A 20,669-nucleotide genomic window follows, 5' to 3' on the forward strand; every position below is an offset into this window, starting at 1 on the left:
CATCACCGCTTCTGGTGTGGAAAACCACCTGCTTGCAGCTCCTGCCGTGCACCAAACTTCCTAGCTCTACCTCACCCAGCACGCTGTCTCCTTTCCTGTATTCTGCAGGAACGTATCACATAATCACACCAACACATCCATCTCACTTTCTTGAATCCCTCTGCCTTTATTCTCGGCATAAAGCAATTCAAAGTCTGCAACATTTAACTCTCCTGTTGGCATTTCATGCAGTGGGGCGATGGACTGGAGAGGCTCCGTGGGTAGATGCCGTACACACCCCCACAGACCAAGCCTCCCGGCCCAGACAAACAAGACAGAGGCGTGAGGAGGGGGGGGAAAGAAGACAGAGAAACTCGAGCACCTTTCCTAGCGGCCTATGGGGAGCAGTCTGGGAGCTGAAGCAACCCTTCTAAAAGGGCACAGCATCCTCTCGCGTGTACAGCAAACGGGATGGGGTTTTCAGTGTAAGGTAATTCAACAGGGCGAGTCTTTCGCTAGGCAGGTAAGGTTCACCGGCTTCTGTAACGCAGAGGGCAGGCAGGAACACCCCGTGCCCCATCCCAGTCCCTAGCCCAGCTTCACACTGGAACAGGCAGCGACAACTGCGCAGCGCCGTCCCCCGAGTGCTTAAGCAGCACCACTTGACCATGACCTGAAGAAGATCTGCAGAAGCTGCAGAAGCCCCAAGAGAGGCTGCGACTGTCAAAAAGGTCTCCTTCCAAAGGTCAAAAGCTCATGAATTAAAAATACAAAACACCCCTATCTCCATGGCCAGCCCCTTCCACAGAGCCGGAAACCATCACAGCTCTGGCTGCTCTTCCTGCTTCTCCTCCTTCAGTCCTGGGAGTGCCTCTCTTCCTAAGACAAAGAATCCGGTAGAGGCAGCCCCAAAGTCAGAACACAAAGTCTTCATTCTCTCATCTCTAATGTTAAATAATTCTCTAATATTAAGTCTAACAGCCCGTAACGCACCACAGCCCCGGCAGCCGTTGCCCAGGCTGACGGCTGCCGCTGACTGAAGCGCCAGCTCGACTGTTTGTGTAAGGGTTCCTTACTCTGCCGCCATCAGAAACCAAACAGCAAACCAACACGGCTTCAAAGATACACCAGGGAGAGGCAAGAAGTCACAAGCAGCATTTGAACTTGAAATAGCAAGGGGCTTTAAATGTACAAAATACAGACCACTCGACGCAGTAACTCTTCTGGTTCTTACTATTCAGCAATTCTGACGGCAGTAACTGGCAGTGGAATTACTGTACAATGTCATCCTTATGGAACATAGGGTACTCTCAAATTAAATTGGTACTACTTCTGTGCTGCCATTAAGATGACTTATTTGTTTCTGATTAATTAGGTTTCAGCTTCTTTCTTTTTGGCATTACATTTTCCTCCTGTTCCGTCTATCTGGACAGTCTAGGTCTGTGTTGGCACAAATCAGTCACTGCAATTCTGGATCAGAAATCTGTGGCTTCGCTGAACCTGGCTTCTGGTTCCCGTCAATCTCTGTTGCGGAGTATCACGAGACACACAGACATACAGACTCACACGCACACATACAATGCAAAATCTCTGCAAAGGAGAGAAAAAAAAAAAAAAAAAAAAAAAAAAAAAAAAAAAGGCAGCCGTGACAAGGTTGGCTTTTTTGGAACCCCGGATAGGTGCCAACTAAAGGTCCTAGCAGCTTGTCTGCCAAAGCCGAAGAAGCTACGATAAACATTTGTCTCCTTGCTCATTTGAAGGCCTCATCACCGCCGGAGTGCTGGATCGCTGCAGGAAAAGGCTGGGAGGGAGGACAGACCTTCACCGGCGTCAACTGTTGCTGTACCTCTGAAGCCAGTGGAGTTACAGCAATCGGGGATCCGGCCATCAGTATTTTTGGCAGACAAACTCGGCTGAGCTTGCATTGCTGCTACACCGTCAGAGCCTGACACTGCTCTAACACAGCGAGAAGAACCCAGGAATGAGGAATTACAACTAATGGAGTCGTAACAGTTTCAGGGAGACAAGAAGCTGAGGTATTTCACAACGTTCCATGTGAAATTATGTAACGTTTGGAAATTGTGCTTTTTTTGGCAAACAATATATGGGGTCTCCAATGCGCAGATGGAAGAGCAGCTTATATTTAATAAAATAAAATTTGACATTCATGGCACATTATCATATACAGTCATACATTATGTATGATATAGACTTGGTATAGTTTACACACAGTCTAAACGTTTATCCTACAGATGGACAGGGAATTAGAGGGATAATAGCCTACATTCTAGAAACGTTCCACATGTGCACTTTTCCAAACACAAGTTAGTGGAAAATCAGTTAAAAGTAGAGGACAAAGCACAACATTTTTGCAATTTCCATTTTCACACGCTCCCACCACCCTTTAAAAAGGTTCCCAGCAAATTAAGGTACTTCTAGACAAAATAGAAGTCATGAACTTTTAAAGCTTCAGGAAGACAAAAGGGGTCTATGGGCAGAGAGTTCTTTCCACCAACCCTCTCGCGCGCTCCTCACCTCGGTGCCATCAGCAAGCGCGCCCAGCAACTGCGACCCAAGCGCAGGCTGTGCCAAGCCGCCGCCAGCACGGCACGTGCCACTGCCCACTTCAGCCCTCCCACACGTTTTCAACCAGTTCCTCCCGAGGAGTCTGAAGTTAAGCGTCACTAAAAACTAACCAAACAGGCTAAAATGCTAACGAGTGACTGCGAAATACTTTTCGGGAAGAAAAACCATTTGCACCATAGCAACATCCAGCAACTCAGTTTCTGAGGGAAAATTGTTTTGTTCCTCCCATTTCTGCTCATTAAGTTAGCAGAGGACCGGACCCATGAAAATCCAGTCTGACACCAAGCCCCAACTGCCAAATACCAGGCCTGGCAGCAGGCAACAAAATTAACACCATTCTTAATTAAGAGACCAAGAGGCTCTTTTTTTAAATTCTAGCACCAGAGGAAGCTTGACATCATCTACTCTGTTTCCTTGTGAAATACAACTCGGTTAAGCCTGAATGGTGTTCGTAACGGTGCTCCCAGTAGTTTTGTCTGGTGATGGGAATGACTCTGCCTAAAACCATGAGGGCAACAGTAGCCTTCACCTGTGCAGAGGACAGCGGCTCGCAGCCCAGCGCAGTACTCGCGCAGGGAACACAGCCTACACTCGCAGCACCAACTGCACGATACCAGGGCCCATACCGGGCCTGGATCCCAAGCTCATTTTTTCCACGGCCTGAACGTTTTTATCCAGTCTCGTAGTCCCGCGGCAAGGCGTTCAACTGAGTTGAGCGTCACGTAATCAAATATGTCCTCCTCGTGGATCCAAACCTGCTGCCCGATCCTTTCATTAAATGCAACCCATGACGTGCTCTTCTCTTCCCTTGTGCTGTACTTCATCCTCTGCTGGCCACAACAAGCCCCTACTATTTGTTTGCCCACTGCAAAGATACTTACAAACCAAAACCACGTCACTCCCCCCCAACCTCTGTAGAAGCAAACACACAGATCTGAGTTCCCAGTCTGTCCATCTCCAGCCTCCCCATCAGTTCTCCAGCTCTTCCCCGAGTTCTCTGCAGCCGGGGAACAAGCCCTTCTCGCACGCGTTGCCTTACTCCAGGTCCACTTTGCGCCCCAGCAAGGTGTTTAGAAGGATGCCAGTGCCAACTCTCCCAGCTGTAACGTAGCAATGTCACAGTACCCTGTGCTTCTCACGTCAATAGTGTCCCTAACTCCCAGTCCCAAGACCACTAAAATGAACTCGGTAATGAAAGAGACAAAGCTCCAGTACATTACAAGTCTTTAGCAGCAATACTCAAGGTAATAGCTCTCTCCATAATCGTTTGTCATGCAATTTTAGACTCAAAGTTCAAAATTAATTACAAACACGAAACAAATCATGCTGTTAAAACATATATTATAAACAAATTATGCTCTCAAAAGAGGTAACTTACAGCCTGGAAAGTAATTGATAAACCTAAAGTGCTCACAAATAATTGCAAAAATGACAGGTCAAGTATTCACTGAGTGACCAACACATAAAACTAACCAGCACAAGACATAAAACATATAAACTGGGACTGCCACACACTTGATCACAAACTGTAAATAAACCATATGGGGATTTTTTTGTTTTGGTTGAGTATTTTTGGGTTGTTTTTTTTTTGTTTGTTTGTTTGTTAGTATGTTTTTATTTTCAATACTTATGTTCCTGGGCAGCACTTCTAAACCAGACCCCTTTATCTCTAAAACACATTCTCAACCTTCAGCTCAATCCACTGGCTCAGACATAGGATTAACATTCTTGTTCAGAAGGCACTTCAGGCTGTAGCAAGATCCTGCTTCATTCCAATCCCAAATTCTATGTAGTCAACATTTAAAGGACGTAGCCTCCTGCACCTCCCAGACCAGGCTACACAAAGGTACGTCAAGCCAGCAATCCCATCACAGTTTTATCTACCTTGCAAAGCTCCAGCTATCTACCACAGAATTCCCGGCTCTCTGAGATATCATCAGCTTCCCTGTGGAGATGCAGATCTCAGATCTCTACTGCACTAATTCCAGGTGACACCTAGTTGGGCTACTCTCCCCTTCAGAAGGGGGGTGATCACCATGAGGCCATCGCCAGCTTAGCTCCCAGCTGCTCTGCCTGGGGGACAACAGCATTCTCCAGCCGTTTCTTATTGACCATCCTCCACAAACTCCAGCCACCTCCCCACGGCTCAGGCTGTAGAAGGGGTTGCTAAGAGCCCCTCCTCATCCACTGCGGGCTAAGTCAACTATTACTGTGGTCATGCTGCTGCAGCCTTCCTTGGATGATCAACAGCAAGTACCTAAGGCAGACATATCTTCAGACAAAAGGAAATCACACCCTAAATCCACAAAAGAACAACTGTTCCCATCACCTTCTTTCGCGCTTATTGTCCTAACTCTGAACTGACTTTCCTTGAATCGATCCCTCCCTCGGTTTCCCAACTTCCTTAATAGGATGCACATTCAAAGTCCTTCCCCCAACTCCTAGGGCAGCAGTGTTATTTTTCCTGAATTCCAATCCAATTTTCAAAGTCAATTAGTCAAGATTATAACAATATATAATAGCCATTGCTGTCTGTTGTCTACTATTTGGCCAAATATCATCTAACAGATACTGGGCAAGGAAAACGCTCGCTTATTCAAGCAAGCCCAGCCTAGCAGCCGCCTTGAACACCACCAAATGCGCCCTTCCATGCTGTTAGCCCTGTCAAGATAACAACTGTCTTGCATTCAGTATCAGCTGATAGCGAGACTTGCGTCGCACAGCTCGTTGTACGTGATGTTAACTCCACAGTACTTAATAAAACCCACAGAGAAATAATGCAATTGAAAGCAGCCAGAGTAAGACATTAATACTGTGCATCTTAATCTAAGTGAGAGATATAATTATTATCTCTGTAACTAGAAAAGCTGAAAGGTTCTAATGGGAAAAAATAAAACCATCTGTTTACTCTAAATCATTAAATGAGTGCTTTAGGACAATGTCATTCCCCTAAAGCCTGTAACAATTTGGGCCTTAAGCAGAGATGCAAGTTGATTAAATCCAAGCATATTTTGCTGCAAATGGCTGAATCCAAAGATCATTGAACAAACAGTAACTTCTGCCACGCATCCTACAAAGACAAGCAGAAGATGTTTTCTAATTCCTGAATTTGCAGACAGGAACACGGTCACTGGCTTTCTCATAATCCAGGGGTAAAAAAGCCACCGTATTCTTTATTTTGGGAATCCCAAACCCCAGCTCATGCACCTACATCCCAATCCAGGAAAACGAGGCTGACCTTCCCTTGTCTACACTCCTGTAGTGCTCAGGAAGTCACAGCTTTGCTCACCAGACGTTCACCAGTTGCTGGCGAGCCCCTGGGGGCTGACAACCCCCCAGGTGCTTCAGCATGGCTATTAGAACAGCGCTGTCCCTTGCCTTCCAGGCTGTACTGTACTTGCCGGACATCACTAGCACTCACCTCAACTGTTTTGCCTCCTCTTCCTCCCTTGCAATGTGTTTCCCAGCAGCAGATGCCTAGGCTGACAAGGGAGGTCAGCTCCTGACACAAGTGACTCACCTAACAGGATCTGCCTGAGCTTACTTCCAAGAAGGCAGGAGGAGAACGGTGCTGGTTATGATTTGCTTTCCTCAGGGATTTAGATATTGACTCCAGGCAGCCCAGCTTTACATACTCTTCCATAGATTAAGCTTATTTTTCCAAATTCATAAGAAAATATTGTTGTTTACATATACCTCAAGGAAAAGAAGATGCTGCCTGCTTCCCCCAAACACACATAAATCCAGTACCTCAGTCGCTTCAACACGCTCCAAATGAGAACCCTGAAGCCATACCCTACTCCGGCGAGTGACAGGATAAAACATATATAACATGTGTATGTGCCTACAGGATCAGGGACGGGGCATGTGTTGACAAGCACCCAAACACTGCCATCTTACCGACAGTAGTCTCTGGGTACCTGCTGTTGCGTTAAGGGGCAAAGTAGTTTTGGCAGAAAATGAACCCCCTTGCGTTCTAACACTCCTCACCGAGGTGGGAGGCTAGGTGCGGCTGGGTTTAAATTCTGAGTGATGCCCAATTCACCACTATCAGCCCAGGCACGTTTCATATAATATCCATAGAATCATAGAATGGTTTAGGTTGGAAAGGACCTTGAATATCATCAAGTTCCAAGTCTCGTGACATAGACAGGGACACCTCCCACTAGATTAAACTGTTACGGTTCTGAATACACTAATAGCAGACTGCACCTTCAGCCCAGTCATGCTCATGAACCAGCACAGCCGCTCTTTGGTGAACAGTGCGAAACCCCAACGATGAGTTGCCTACACACTGCAGTTTGATTACACAACAGATAAACAAGTTCTTTTGGATTGCCGGTGATAGTGATGTCTGCAAAGCATGTGCGAATACTAAAGATGTCAGTAATATAGCTCGGTTACAAACGCGCTAAGTTATAAAACCACTCTATAGAGATTTCCGAGTTTCCCGGGGAAGCACTTGGTATAGCCAAGTGTTCAAATCTTGCCCGCAAGCATCCTTATGGGGGCGAAGAGAGGCTCAGCCAGTTGACTGATCCCAGAAGTCAAGGCAGTCTTTGATGGAGTCCTCCTCGACTGGTTCACGATGGCGTATTCCCTAACACCCCCCTTTCTTGGGCTATTTTTATTCTATTTTTTACCATCAAGGTGGAGTTTGAGTGATTCTAGTCATAAATACTTTCATTATGATTGGTGTAAAATTTTCTTGCCTCTCACTTAAAGGCATAGTTTATGAAAAATTCAAGGCGCAGACTCAAGGAGGAGCGGTCGCACCTTGGAGGCGGGTAGCCTTTGGGATGGAGGTGTGTTTTGGTATTACAATGACATTATAATGAGCAAAGTTCACCAAAGGACAGCATTTTGTCAATAAATGACAGATTGTTGCCTCCGGTTACAAGTAGGTAGTTTATCGGTTCCTTAAGACCTTCAAAGGTTCCATATGATCCTCAAGTTCCCAGTTTATCACAGAGTTTTAGCTGTGGTATCTCTACTCAGCTCCATCCTTTGCACTGTTTTCCTTCTGTGGTGCCATCTCATTCCCGTGTTTGCTGGATTATCACAGGGTTTGGCCTTGGAGTCTCCACCCCACTCCACTCCCCGTGTTGATCTGCAAGCAATATTGTACAGGGAACCGCAGATGGAGCGGATTCTTTACATACCAGCTGCGGCTGTATTCTTCCCTAGAGACCTTTTGATTTTATACCTTTCTTCAATGTGTGAACAATGCTGTATTATTGATCATTTTTAGTAATCATTCCACACCTACATCCTCTCATTTAAATCTACACTTGGTTCACTCTAAATCAGAATTATTTCTTTCATTCTGGACTAGTACTTCTGTTGAACTTGAAAGAGGAACCAACCTTCATCCAACAAAAACCTGCTGGAATACAGCATGGATATGAGCAGCTTCAAAAACAATCTTAAGTTTCATTGCTAACAGAAGCAATGCAGATTTCCCGTTTAAGTGATATGCCATGAAGACAAAAATCAAGACACAGCCTTGTCATTATGGTACAGGACTTAAGTTTCAGTCCCAATCTGCCCTCTATGACCAAGTTGCCCTACATCTCATTTCCTCACCTGTAGAAATGAAAAAAGACGACAGACTTACCTTCTTACCTGTTTTGCCCATCTTGTCCAGGTAAACAAGTATGTGTTTTGGGTGATTGGGGTTTTGGTTTCTTAGTTTGTTTGTTTGTTTGGTTGTTGTATTGTTTTGTTTTGGTTTGTTTGTTTTTGTTTTTGTTTTTTTTTTATTTAATACACTTTGAGCAGAGAGAAACCTTTACCGATGTTTTGCCTTCACAGGTCAAGTGTGTCAACAGAGATACACCTATACTGAAAAGCTTTTAAATTATAGAAGCATGATGTAGAGAGAGCTGGAAAGGAATGTGAGCAAAATCAGAGGCAAGTGACTCACCCTACAGCAGAGAGCAGGCCAGCTAGGAACACAGCGCAGTTCCCACAGTGCCAGGTCAAGTGCTCGGTCTAATGCTCCACAACTGCCTTTTTGAGGAACTTCTTGAACTCTTGGTGTTTTTCTGAAACAAGTAACAATAATAAAAAAGTTAACATTGGTTTTTAAATTCCAAAGCATTCCCTTTTACCGTTCCTCAGGAGTAGTAATCCAAAACCTACAAAGTAGCATGTGAGTTGCGATGACCAAAATATACAAATCATTGCTATTATTGCTGGATTTTCCTCTCGATTTTCCTCATAGCCTATTAGCTATGAGCACCTATTTTATTAACATTTGACATGTACTTAGTGTAGCATTCATTGGGAACTAAATGCTCAAAGTAAATGCTCTGAAGGGCTTACAGCTATAAGACAGCAGGAGAAGCAGTGCTGTGAGGAAATCCAGAGATAAAGACATATGACACCTCCAGATCAAGTTCCTGCCACCATATGATCTCACGAATGAAGCTGAGCATAACACGCAGCTGGGTCCAGGTGCAGAACATCGCCCTGTTGTTCACATACTGGGACTACGCAGATCGCTGACATCAACATCATCTCCAACCGCTGAGCGTAATGTGGTGACTTACCCCAGCAACCCACTTAGGTGGTGTTCCAATGCTCCAACCAACAACTCTCAAAGGGAATTGGGAAGGCAAAGCAGGGAAGCAGGAACACTGCTGGAATCAGAGAGGTGCTCTGACTGGCCCATGGTGGGCCTTCTCATATAAAATCGTGGAATTCCACCGATTACAGCAATATTATGCCATTTCATAGTAGCAAAGCATCAGAACCAATATGGATCACATTATATCCCACTGGGGTATCTTTGATACCCAAAGGCTCTTCCTTGACCCAAATGACCTCAAGAAAATTAAGCGTCCAATTCCGACGCCCGTGTGCGCCCCCACCCATTACTCCTTCTCAAGGCAGGAGAGGATCAGACCCCCCGACAGAACAGCCTTTCAGCACAGCCATCTGAACTGCTCTCCCCTGGCTGCCCGAAGCCACAAATCCGGTTGTGAAGCACAAGGCCGCGCAGCAGGGCTCCCTTCTGCCTCCTCCTTCCAACAGGAACGCTCCCGACTCATCCGAGGTCAGGCCTCGCTCCTTAGTCTTTTCCCACCTCATTCACCTGACAACCTCCTCCACAACAGACATCTTATCAGACGTGACTGATTGCTGTAATCTGTACTCTGGGCAGCCATTAAGCAAATTACCTGAATCATTGCAAGGATTAGTCTCATTAACACATGATTAGCATCAAATTAAAATAATGAGTGTTTAACTTCTGATGTCTTCCAGTTGTTTGAACAGCTTGATCAGCCACACCAGGCTGGCAGGGAGGTGGCGGGTGTCAGAGAGTCAGCGAGAAAAACAGTACAAATAAATAAAAAGGTAGGCTGCACCAGGCAAGAGAGACGGCAGCCGACTTGCAGAACAAAGCACAGGCGCTCTCAGAGAGAGCTCTGTGCAAAGTTCACCACCAGCGACGAGCAGAGGCGACCGGCCAGCCCCAAAGCTGCGCTCTGCTCCACACCCAACCCTGCCTCGGCTCCCCTTCCCCCGAGCTGTGACCTACTCCAGGCAGCTACAGTGACAGCCAGACACGGGAAACGGCAGGGCAGGCAACGACTGTGATTTCAACCCACTAAAAATGAGAGGCCGAGGCAGGTCGATACCTTCATTCCCGGTTGCCTCCTGGCTGCTCACGTGCGTCGTCTTTTCCAAGTGAAAGCAAAGCAGACCTGAAGTTCAGTCCAGCTTGCCTAGGCACACTCCAAGCTCCCCTCTGACCAGCCTCGGGAGCAGCAGTTTGCCACGCCGGGCCCTTCCGCAGGAGCGGCAGAAACTGCTCAGAGCAGCAGCGGAGGAGGCAGGCAGCCTCAGCCTCCGACCCTGCTTCGGCTCAGCGCCGCTACCCGGCGGCTGCGCTGCTGCCACGTGCCCCGCAACTCCGGGCAAGGAGCCTCTGCAAAGCTCACATCACCTCCTCCACAGACCAGACCGTGCTTCTACAGCCCAGAACCATGTTCCTCAGAGTAGTGCCGAGAAGCCCCTGAACATACCTGCTCCCACTTTCACCTTCTCCTGCCTCACAAAGCCGTGGCACCGCCGGGCACAGTCCCTAATGCCACAGGGCTGTGCCTCTGACTCAGCCTCAAGCTGTTGCAAACGTTCACAACTGGGGGGCAAAAATGCTTCATCTCCATTAGAGTTCTAGTGCAAACTGAAAATGTTTTCAAGTGAATTTTGCAAGTGTCACCACTGACTGCATATTGGTTCAATTCGCAGCGCGGCTTTGGAACAGGCTACCTAGTAACATTTCAGAGGTAACTAAACCCAAGGCTCTGTCCTAAGTGTGCGCTAACTGCAACCCAACTCGTACGGGGCAGGAAAACTAAACTAAGAGCAGCTTTGAGTGGTGGCCGGTTTTTCAGGCGCACGTAAGCAACGTGAGGAGAGCCCTCCGTCCATGGCGCTGAACCAAGGGAAGCCGAAAGCAGAGCTCAGCCAGCACACAGCACCCACACCTCCCACCAGCTGCTCTCAGCCGCCCCCACCCACACCAAGTCACTTCCTAATAGAGGGAGAACCCAATTAAAAACCCACAGCCTGTTTACAGGGACTGTGGAGGCCCAACAGCCATTTTTTGATGCCTGTTTATTCTCTTCTATTGCTCACGCTACCGATCCGCCCGGATGCTGTACGAGTTAGGAAGCCGCTGGTACCACCGCCCGGGCGCCGCTCCTGCCAAGCCACCCGCCAGGGTGCAACAAGCAGCAGGGAGCTTCAACAGATCACTCCTCATCCCTGACGATCGAGACGGGCTGCGAAAACCACGTTTCACTGCTCAGTATTTTCCAGGTGATGTGCAAGACCCTCAGAAAGCGCTGTTCTTCCTGGAGTAGTTTTACATCAGCAAGTGTTTTCAAGAACTTTAACACTTGTCTGGAGCATTCGGTACTTACCCTATCAGTACTCGATTCCCCGAGTCAGGTTATTCTACCTGCACTAAACCCTGAGCCCTTGTGTTCAACATCACCACTATCGCTCTGAAGGTCCTCCCTCATGCACGCCCATGAAGAGGTCCTCAAATCATCCCCTTCTCAATGCGCAGAAACAGTTTTCCATACCTCACGGTCAGTCAGGAGGAATCCAATCCCTGTTCCTCTTCATCCCATGTACGCAGCCCTCAGCATTCGACAAAAACCAACTTGTCTAATTTTAGTGCTGCTGAGGCTTGTCTCCAGAAGGTGTTAGCAAGATTTTGAACAGCAATTAGTTACCATGCATTAGCTACTGCTTTGGGAACCAGGAATACGCAACTTATTTTTTCTTACTCTGTCAAACCACGTTTTCCTTCTCTGGACAAGAAAAGTGGTGGTACAAACTTGTGCGTGTTACACTTGCAAACAATACCTCCATGGGTCAGGATTTGCTAAACCGGCGGAAGTCTCGGTGTGGACATACCACGTAGCCAGCTGCTGCCCTGCCTCTCAAGAAAGCCCCTGGTCCTCTCCTCCTCCTCAACCCCGCTCTGCAGCCTGAGGGGAAACTGAAGCCCTTACATTGAATTGCTGATCTTGTCTGCGCTTTTCCAAACTTTCAGCTTTTCAGCCATGCCAGCTCACAACTGCCAGGCAAAGCTCACCGGTGCAATCCCTCCGTGGTTATACTGGCAGGCAAGGATTTACTGGGTCAAATTCTACTTATAAGTTACAATTACACAACTGAGCCTAGGACAACTCCACAATTCAAATGAGCATTGACTTTCCCACAACCAAAGACTTCACTGGATTCAATCCTGGTCTACGTTTACATTCTATAGGTGTAGAGCTACTGATGCCAAACTCAGAAGAAATCGGGACTTTTTTGTCATTTGACAGTGGGACTTTGCTCATAACACTAAGTGACTAAGTTTGCACGAGGCTCATCGACTCAGTGCATTTCCCCCCTCCCCTTTAAACGCAAGGCTTTTGCGGTTATTTTTACTGAAGCGAAGAAGAACAAGGGGATGTTGGATATTTCCAAGAAACTTATGTTCCATTTCAGTTGCATTTTATCCATGAAATGTGGCAGGTCAAAAGGGTAAATAATTAATGGAAAACTCAAAATCGAATTAAGGCGTGCTCTTAACTTTTTAAAAGCTAAGAGTCACTGTTTTAATGATTTTCTTCACGCTTCTATTTCCATTTTTGAGTCACCTCCAATGCTAAAGAAGGCAAAGCCAAACTCCTACCACCGTGAACAATCCTGAAAAGCGTTTTGCTTCAAAATTTCTCCTTTTTCATCTGGTAACTTGCTAACAGATAACCTCTACTTCTGATCTGCTACCCACAATCAACTCCTTCCTCTTCTCCCTGCAGCTGGTGTGGCATGGGGACTGAAGCGAAGTCCCCCAAAGTCTCAGTTCCTTCTAACTTGCTGCAGCTTAGTTGGTTTATCTGCATACAAATTTAACAGCTTTCCTGCCGTCTCTGGTTCTCCTGCACGTCTGCAGAGCTGAAATCAAAGCCTTGCCTTCCCTCGCCTTACAAAACCACAGTTGACTTCCTGGGCTGCTTCCAGCTCCGTTCATTCACCGTGTCAGCGACAGGCATCTTCCCCTACCTCTGAAGGTGGTGAGATCTGAACACGGAGGATCTGGACCTAAATCCACACTCAATGAAACGTTTCTCTCTCAACGAAGGAATTGACAGAACATGTGCAGCAGCCAATGTTTAAGCCTCAACATCTTGGTTATTTATTCTTTGAAATGCCACAAACCATAAGTACGTATTATAGACAAATCACTTGTCAAAGCTCTTCCTTAATTTAATTAAAGCCATTTTTTATTCATAGAAGTGCAAAGAAGCAACTTAAACAGATAACATTTTTCACACTTGCATAAAATGAAAATAGCCAAACTAAATTTTGGCAAAGTATGTAACAACAAAAGATCCAAGCAAAGACTATATATGTGCCAACTTCCATCTCTGCTAAGACGTTAGCAATGAGTTACACACACCAAGTCTCCTAGTTACATTTCTTCTGGACTCCTGACCCTTCGCACGCTATGAACGCCCCAACGGTACTTACGCTGTGGCCCAACCATGCTCTCCACGAGCCATGCGGAGCTGGTCCGCATTACTGCACGTGAGCGCGACTCCTTGTGAACCTCTAACAGGGCGGCAGCAAAACGCCGCTGGGGCTCAGAGTACTGTACGGCAGGAGCACCCTCCACTTCTCCAGTGGGGACATGAATTATATTGGCAAAAGCCTATGTCCAACGTCCGTAAGTAGCGCCAGGAACGTGCCGCCCTCCCAGTGTTAGTAGGCGGACTGCATACAAATTCTCACTGCAGACGCTAACGATTGATTTGGGGGGCAACTGCGATATAGCCACTACAGCCCCGCTCAGCGCCGATCAAGCACAGAAGCGCTAGCTCAATGAAGGCAGACCGCATCCTGTTAAGGTGCCAGGTGCCGAATCAGAAAAGCTCTTCCTTGTGCAGCGTAAATAGATTTCTGACCTACGTGCTTCAGCACATCTGTAGTCAAGGCTCATGCATAATAATAAAGGCCCAGGTCTGACAGCGTACAAACTCGTTAGGTGTCCCGGGAAAGTCTTGGAAACATTTTTCCATTACGGCCTTAGTCAAAGGCCCTTCAAAAACACACTCAAGTTGGCCTTTTTTTAGAAACAGTGTTCAGCCCTGCTCCCAGGTTCTGTAGCCTGTAAAATCAGACAATACTTGAACAGTAAGGTTATGGGGTACTCATTTGCATATATGCAGATTACAGCCAGTCTCTGGATTCTTTTTTCACAGCCATGCCCCATAAGGACAAAAGAACCATCCAAACCCAGGTGACGCCGCAGGCCTGCCTGAAAAGAAACACCTTCAAGCTGAGCAAAGCTCACTTGACATCAATAATGCCAAGGCACAGGGTTTTGCTCTAACTGAACTCTACTGGCAGATAAAGGGGCAGAAGAATTCCCTTCCATCCAAACATAGCTACAAACACCTTTTTTGTCAATTAAAATACCACAGCTCAAGTCTAGAGGCAGTGGAAGGGAAACCTGCAGACCGGGTGGCACACACCGCCCAACTAGAATACTTTCTCACATCAGCATTTCCCAAGGTGAATCATTTCACGCACATTAGTAGCCATCATTACTGTCCAGAGTCAAAAAAACCCCGAAATTCTAATTCCATCAGCTTTGTTCACACCTGCTATAGTAAATAGAAAATCATTTATCAACTTACCTTCAAAGTTAGTTTGCTGTTGCGCAATCCCTTCCAGCGTTCAGAAATTTCATGATTTAAGCGATACATTCAGACTCCATCTGCTGCATATTATTGGCCATATTATGTAAACTACGATTCAGCAATTCACACTAACTTGATTCTGCAGTACCTGTGGGTGCCGAACATATGTTTCCTATTCTACTTGCCTCTCCTGGGCCACATGCAATCCACTCAAACCATCAGCTTTCTCATATAGGCAACTTGCCGCGTGCTAGGCTTTCTTAACTTATAAACCCTATCAACTATGGCAAACACCGTGACTGTAAACCCGTTTGTGCAGATGATTTTGTAGTATTCGATCAGCTTTTCCAAGACAACGAAAGTGCGATCGCAAGAGCTATAGGTGCCAGGCAGGGAGGAGGGTCACCACCGCTTGCCAGGCGCCCCCCCCTTGCCCCAGGCCTGCAGTCCCCGGAGGGTGACCTTCCCCCAGCGCTGAAGGGAAGGGGGCAGGTCAAACGCCGGGCAGGCAGCACGGGCCATCACCCCGTACCTGCCGCCTGGGCTGCCCTGCGTCCGTTCGCCCCACGCAATAAAGAGGCCCAACCGGAAAGTCAGCATGCCAAAAAACCTACAGGACTCGAAGAATCTGGTTTTCAGAGATGAGATACTGCTCTGTTGCTAGGCAAAACGTACGGGTTTTTTTCTCCTCTTTTTGGAGAAGCCTCTGCTCTCTTCTTGAGGGGCAGAGCTGAATTTCATATTGTCACTAATGCAAAATTAGAATGACAGCATACAGACCTGCTTCTTATTCCAAGGCATGTCTCCAGCCTGTTCCCTTTTGGAAATAACACCGTGTACTCACAAAGTATTTCACAAGGAAAAAAACCCAACATCACCCCACTGCTGCAGTAGGATGATGTCAGGGGCTCCGCTTTTGGTTTGTTACAGTTTGCACCGGAGGAAGGAACAAAACCGTGGAAACTTCAGGAGAACCCACGTGCAAAACGAACAGCTTTAAGTGAACAAAAAAGCAGGTCCAGTCCATTCACAGAAGAAGGGAACGGCTGTCTGGAAGCCCATCAGTTTGTTGGTCTTCCACTCGTATATTTGTCACTTTTAAGAGTGTTGAACACACACTGGGATATATTGCTCTTTTGTTCAAAACTCTCGACTGATATTTTACAGCAGAGAGGGAGTTCAAATGCTGGACCACATCAACAGGAATTTCCCAGCGGTGCCAAAGCTTGAGGTACCATCCACCCGCCCCAAGCCTGCAGAAGGGGGCACGGCCTTGTCATGTATATCAGAGGCTGTCAGACACCCTGTAAGGAGTGATTTCAAATCGGTGTCACCCTCCAAAATAAACCTTCTGCATCTGTGGCAGAAGTCATTTGCGTTGTTCCCACTCCTGTCAACCTACTGTAATGCTGCCGCTTCAGTCCCAAACCAGAGTAGGGACTATGTGTCCATCTCTAACCTAGGGACGCATGAGCCAGGTGCCCCATGGCTGAGAAGCTGCTGGTCTTAACTGTCGTCTTTGGTTACAGGACAACTACAGGGACAGACTTACTATTTGTCTCCACTCCTGCTTACGAATCCTTGATTCTGAAACTCCTCTCCCAACCGCGCATACCAGGCCTGCACCTTCTCACCACCTGGCCAGGCTGCTTCTCTACACAGGAGCTGCTTGTCCCAAAACCTGAAGTGCAGAGCTATCCTTTGCTCACTTCTTGTGGGAATGAACAAATGGCAGAACCATGACACTCAGCACATCCTCCTTCCCGTGCCACAAACTCCCTGGCTTCGTCCTCCATCTTCTCTCAACAAGGACGACAACGTTTGTGAGGCGGCAGCTAGGTGACTCCCTGGGACTACCTGTCACACCCTCTGCCCTCACTCAGGGAGCAAAAAACCAGTGCTTGAAAACTGGCAGAAAAAACCAAACAAGAGCAAAGGTGAGGTTACGCCAAGGACTGGCGTCCCTCTGGTCGCAAGCACTGCAGGGACGTTTGTCGAGACTGCTGTTCTGGCAAGCCACGAGTGCTGGGGAAGCGGTGCCCCGCGTCCCCGCTCGCCCAGCTCAGCCTCTGCAGCAGGGTGAGGGACCTGCGCAAAGGCTGCCGCACGCCCCAATACCACGAGCTGCGCCCCACCACGGCTTAGAGGCCAACAGCGCCCTTCTCCATCACCCTTCTCCCCGGTTGCTTCCTGCCTGCTTCGAAGCAGTAGCAATTTATTGCTGGCTGATATTAAGCGGATTACGGCACCCCAGAAGCCTTGTGCATCTGTGCGAGCTAACACGTCGACAGGCAGAGCACCGCCTTCCCAGCAGGAGTAAGTGATTTCTGCCTTACCGCCCATCACCTGGCCTGAGGTGCAGGGAGCCCAAGAAGGAGAGAGGGTGGGTCCACTGCACAGCTCTAGTTACAATCTCAGTAATTAAACAGATAACTCAGCCTAAGTATTTGCAATTTCCTAACACGGCCTTTGTTAGCGATGCATCTGGATCTCAATAACCATTACCTTCTGCTACCTACAGGTACAGATAATTATCCACAAGTAAACGATTACCTATGCTATAAATTACCTACAAAAATTTGGGCTGGGTTTTTGCCAATCACCATTCTAATTAATTAACCAAAATTGACTAGCTGGCTTTAGACCAAACATTTCCTCATCAGTATTCAACGCCAGTGCCTACACGATGAAGGAAATAAACCAGAGAGGAGAGAGAGAGCGAAATCCTACAAAGGTTAGAACGAGAAGAAAGCAGCAGAGCACCAAGAAGCAGCGGTTTCCACGGGGCTGTGGCGAATGCTTCCTTTTTTCGCAGGTGACACTGCCCCCGGGCAGGGCGGCGCGTGGCTGCTGACAGACCCCACCAGCAGCACTCACAGCCATTCCCACCACAAAGGGAGCCACGGCCAGCAGCAGGAACCGGAAAGATCCAAATCTTTGTGTTTTCCACGGGATCGGGGCTTTGGCAGATGCCCAAGCGAGCAGGGGACACAGCTGCACTGGGACTGTAGCGGCTGGGGGAGGAATAACCGCCGCGCCTGAGCGGGACGTTTCCCAAGGCACTCCTGATTTCTCAGCTCCTCCATTTTGACGGAGCTCATCAGACCCTCCCAAAACCTTCCCTTTTCAATAGTCAAAGTAACAGAAACACATTCACACGTGCGTTAGGGCGGCTTTAAACTCCTGGCATTACACATCCGCAGAACGGCAAGTCAGACAACACGCTCTCGATGTTTGTGGCTACGCACCGAAAATTAAACAAACTCCTGTCCTTCCCAGCTGAAGGACCCCGGCATGCCATCACGTGCAGAGACTCTGTAGATGCCCCTGTGCCCCAGCAACATTCACAACAGCACAAGTTGCTGTTACAAACTGCAAAATTAACTCTTTGAACGGGCACCACCTGCAGCTCAGCACCGCCCGGATACCTGATAACCCCTTCCGACAGGACACCGCACGGGCAAAGGAGCCACCCACCATAGCACACTCCCATTAACAGCCAGTTTCCCAGTGAAGAAGAGTATTCTATGGCACTCATTAAACGCACTCTGATGTACAACTGGTTCCGTAAATACAGAAGCAAGCATACACTGTAGTGCAAATACCAGTTTAAGACAAATTTTTACATTTAAGCTAAACTAAGGTAGATCAGGTGTGTGTCTCCACATCACCAGTTACTCATTCCATACCTTTTCCAAGTGATACAACTCATGATATACATTTGAGAAGAAAGCAAGAGCCCTGGTCCCAGCTCGCCACACTTTGCCTACGACGGCTGACTCCGTTTCCTACGGACGGCAATGAAGCAGTCGCTACAATCGCATGCTGCCCGCCCGGCCCACAGCGGGGGCACGGCACCGTGGGGAGCCCGAGAGAGAACCACAGGTCTGCACAGCTTCCAAATCGCTGTGCTGCAAGATCCTTCCTCTGACCATTCGGGGTCTGCCATTTCAGCCTCACAACTCCTTTTGAAAGAGCTTTGATTTTTGTGCCGATTACCAACTCTTTACTTAGAAGGGACTCACACGTGTCTTGCACCACAGCGCTTCGCTATCACCCAAGACGCCGTGCGCAGGAGTGCCAGCACCCCAGTAACGCCGGCAGAAAACCAACCCTTTCAGAGCGCAGAACCGAAGGCAGAAATCCCAGCTATTTCTTCTCGGCTCAGAACAACTCTTCTGTGTCATAAACAGAAATGTGCAGTTAGTGGAAACGGGACTGGAATATTTATTTGGTAGGGATTTTTAGTACTAGTTCTTGAAAAAGTAAGGCACGTCATGCACTATAAGCAAGATATAAAGCTTTAAATGCTGATAAAAACAGTAATTAGCAGTCTTTCTAGACTGTTCTGGAGAACTCCTCAGGGAACTTATTTCAAACCGAACAATCTGCAAAGAAAATCACTAATAAGGATAATCTAGTGCCTTCCACATCACCTTAAAAATCGTTTTCAAGAGGCTTTTCTCATGTCATCTCCAGTTATTGATTTATTAAAAAGCAACAAGATATTTTACTGCATAAAGTAAGATTTTTATTTATTTATGCAGGCCTGTCAGTGTTGATAAAATACTGTGGATGGTAGGTATTACTTGCATTCCGTCTAATTAAGTGAAAGGCCAGAGCTTTGTGAAGTGCTCCCCCGAATTCTGATCCTGGCCAGGCAGGAGGGGTGACAGGGGAGGTGGAGAGCTGCTCCCGGGGCCGAGCCCCGGCCCCTGCCACCAGCCTGCAACGGCCCCCACCGCTCCCCAAAGCCTCCCGGTATTCCAAGCCAGGGTCCGTCTCCGGGGGTGCAGACCAAAGACGCAAGGGAAAAACCCACCACCAACCCAAAACGTGCCCAAGTCAAAGGCAAAAGCCAAAACCCAACTAATAAAAAAGTAACCAAGGCAAAGAGCATCAGAGACAAAGTCAAATCCTTCCACAACACTCACCAAGCTGCTCATCAGGCTTCAAAGGAACAGATGCACGTGCAGACCATTTCCCAGCTGGCTGCACACAGCGCGCACAAAGCCGAAAGCACTGGCATCTGGAAAAATCGCCTCCATTTTGAACTCTATTTATGTATCCGCTGCAACGGAGACATCATTCCTGCTTCTCCTGGGTTATTCTCGTGTAAACTTCATTCAAACGTTTGTTAATGAACAGTAAATCTTTAGACTACTTAGAATTGCTCTGTTTAATAAACTGCGTGCATTTCATCAACATTATTCAAAACAAACTCATTTATGAGAAAATCCACATCAGTCAGAGAAAAATGTATTCAACTCCTCCGAAGGCCTCGGCAGCCTACGACAGGTTTGGACTGACTGAAGCATTTAGGACCACAGGCAGGGGCACATTTAAGAGCTTCGTTTTAGAACCGTAAAATGAAACACCGCGATTTCTTAAAGCACTCTAGACCAAAATTGTAACATGGCCACTTGGAAGTGCCTGGAACGCCGGAGGCGTGCTAGATACCAAGCACTCCGGAGTTAAATCGAAACGGTATGACGTGTTTAGATGTGGAAGACTGACGGCATTTTGCTCAGAAATAAGTGCAGATAAAAGCATTTTCCCCAGCGTTATAGCATGTGTACACCACAGGTCCCTCTTTACCACTGAACGACTTGATCTTCCTCTGCTCCTGCCTCACGCTGTCGCTTCTGCTTGAGTAAGGCTATGTGGAATTTGACATCTGGGCCGGGTTTCTAGCCCACCTGGCTGCCAAAGCAACCCTGGCTAGCTACAGTACTGAGCCTCAGCTGGGACAGGCCAGAGGAAACGTAAAAAACAACATATTAAAAAATTAAGAAGATGAGGGAACAACTACAGCTATCTGGCAGGTTTCTGAGTAACTGAGACAAAGGAAGAAATACCGCTCTGTTCAGCACGGACCAGCGCTTG

Source organism: Vanellus vanellus (genome assembly GCF_965231255.1).
Source record: "Vanellus vanellus genome assembly, chromosome: 4".
NCBI classification, from domain to species: Eukaryota; Metazoa; Chordata; class Aves; order Charadriiformes; family Charadriidae; genus Vanellus; species Vanellus vanellus.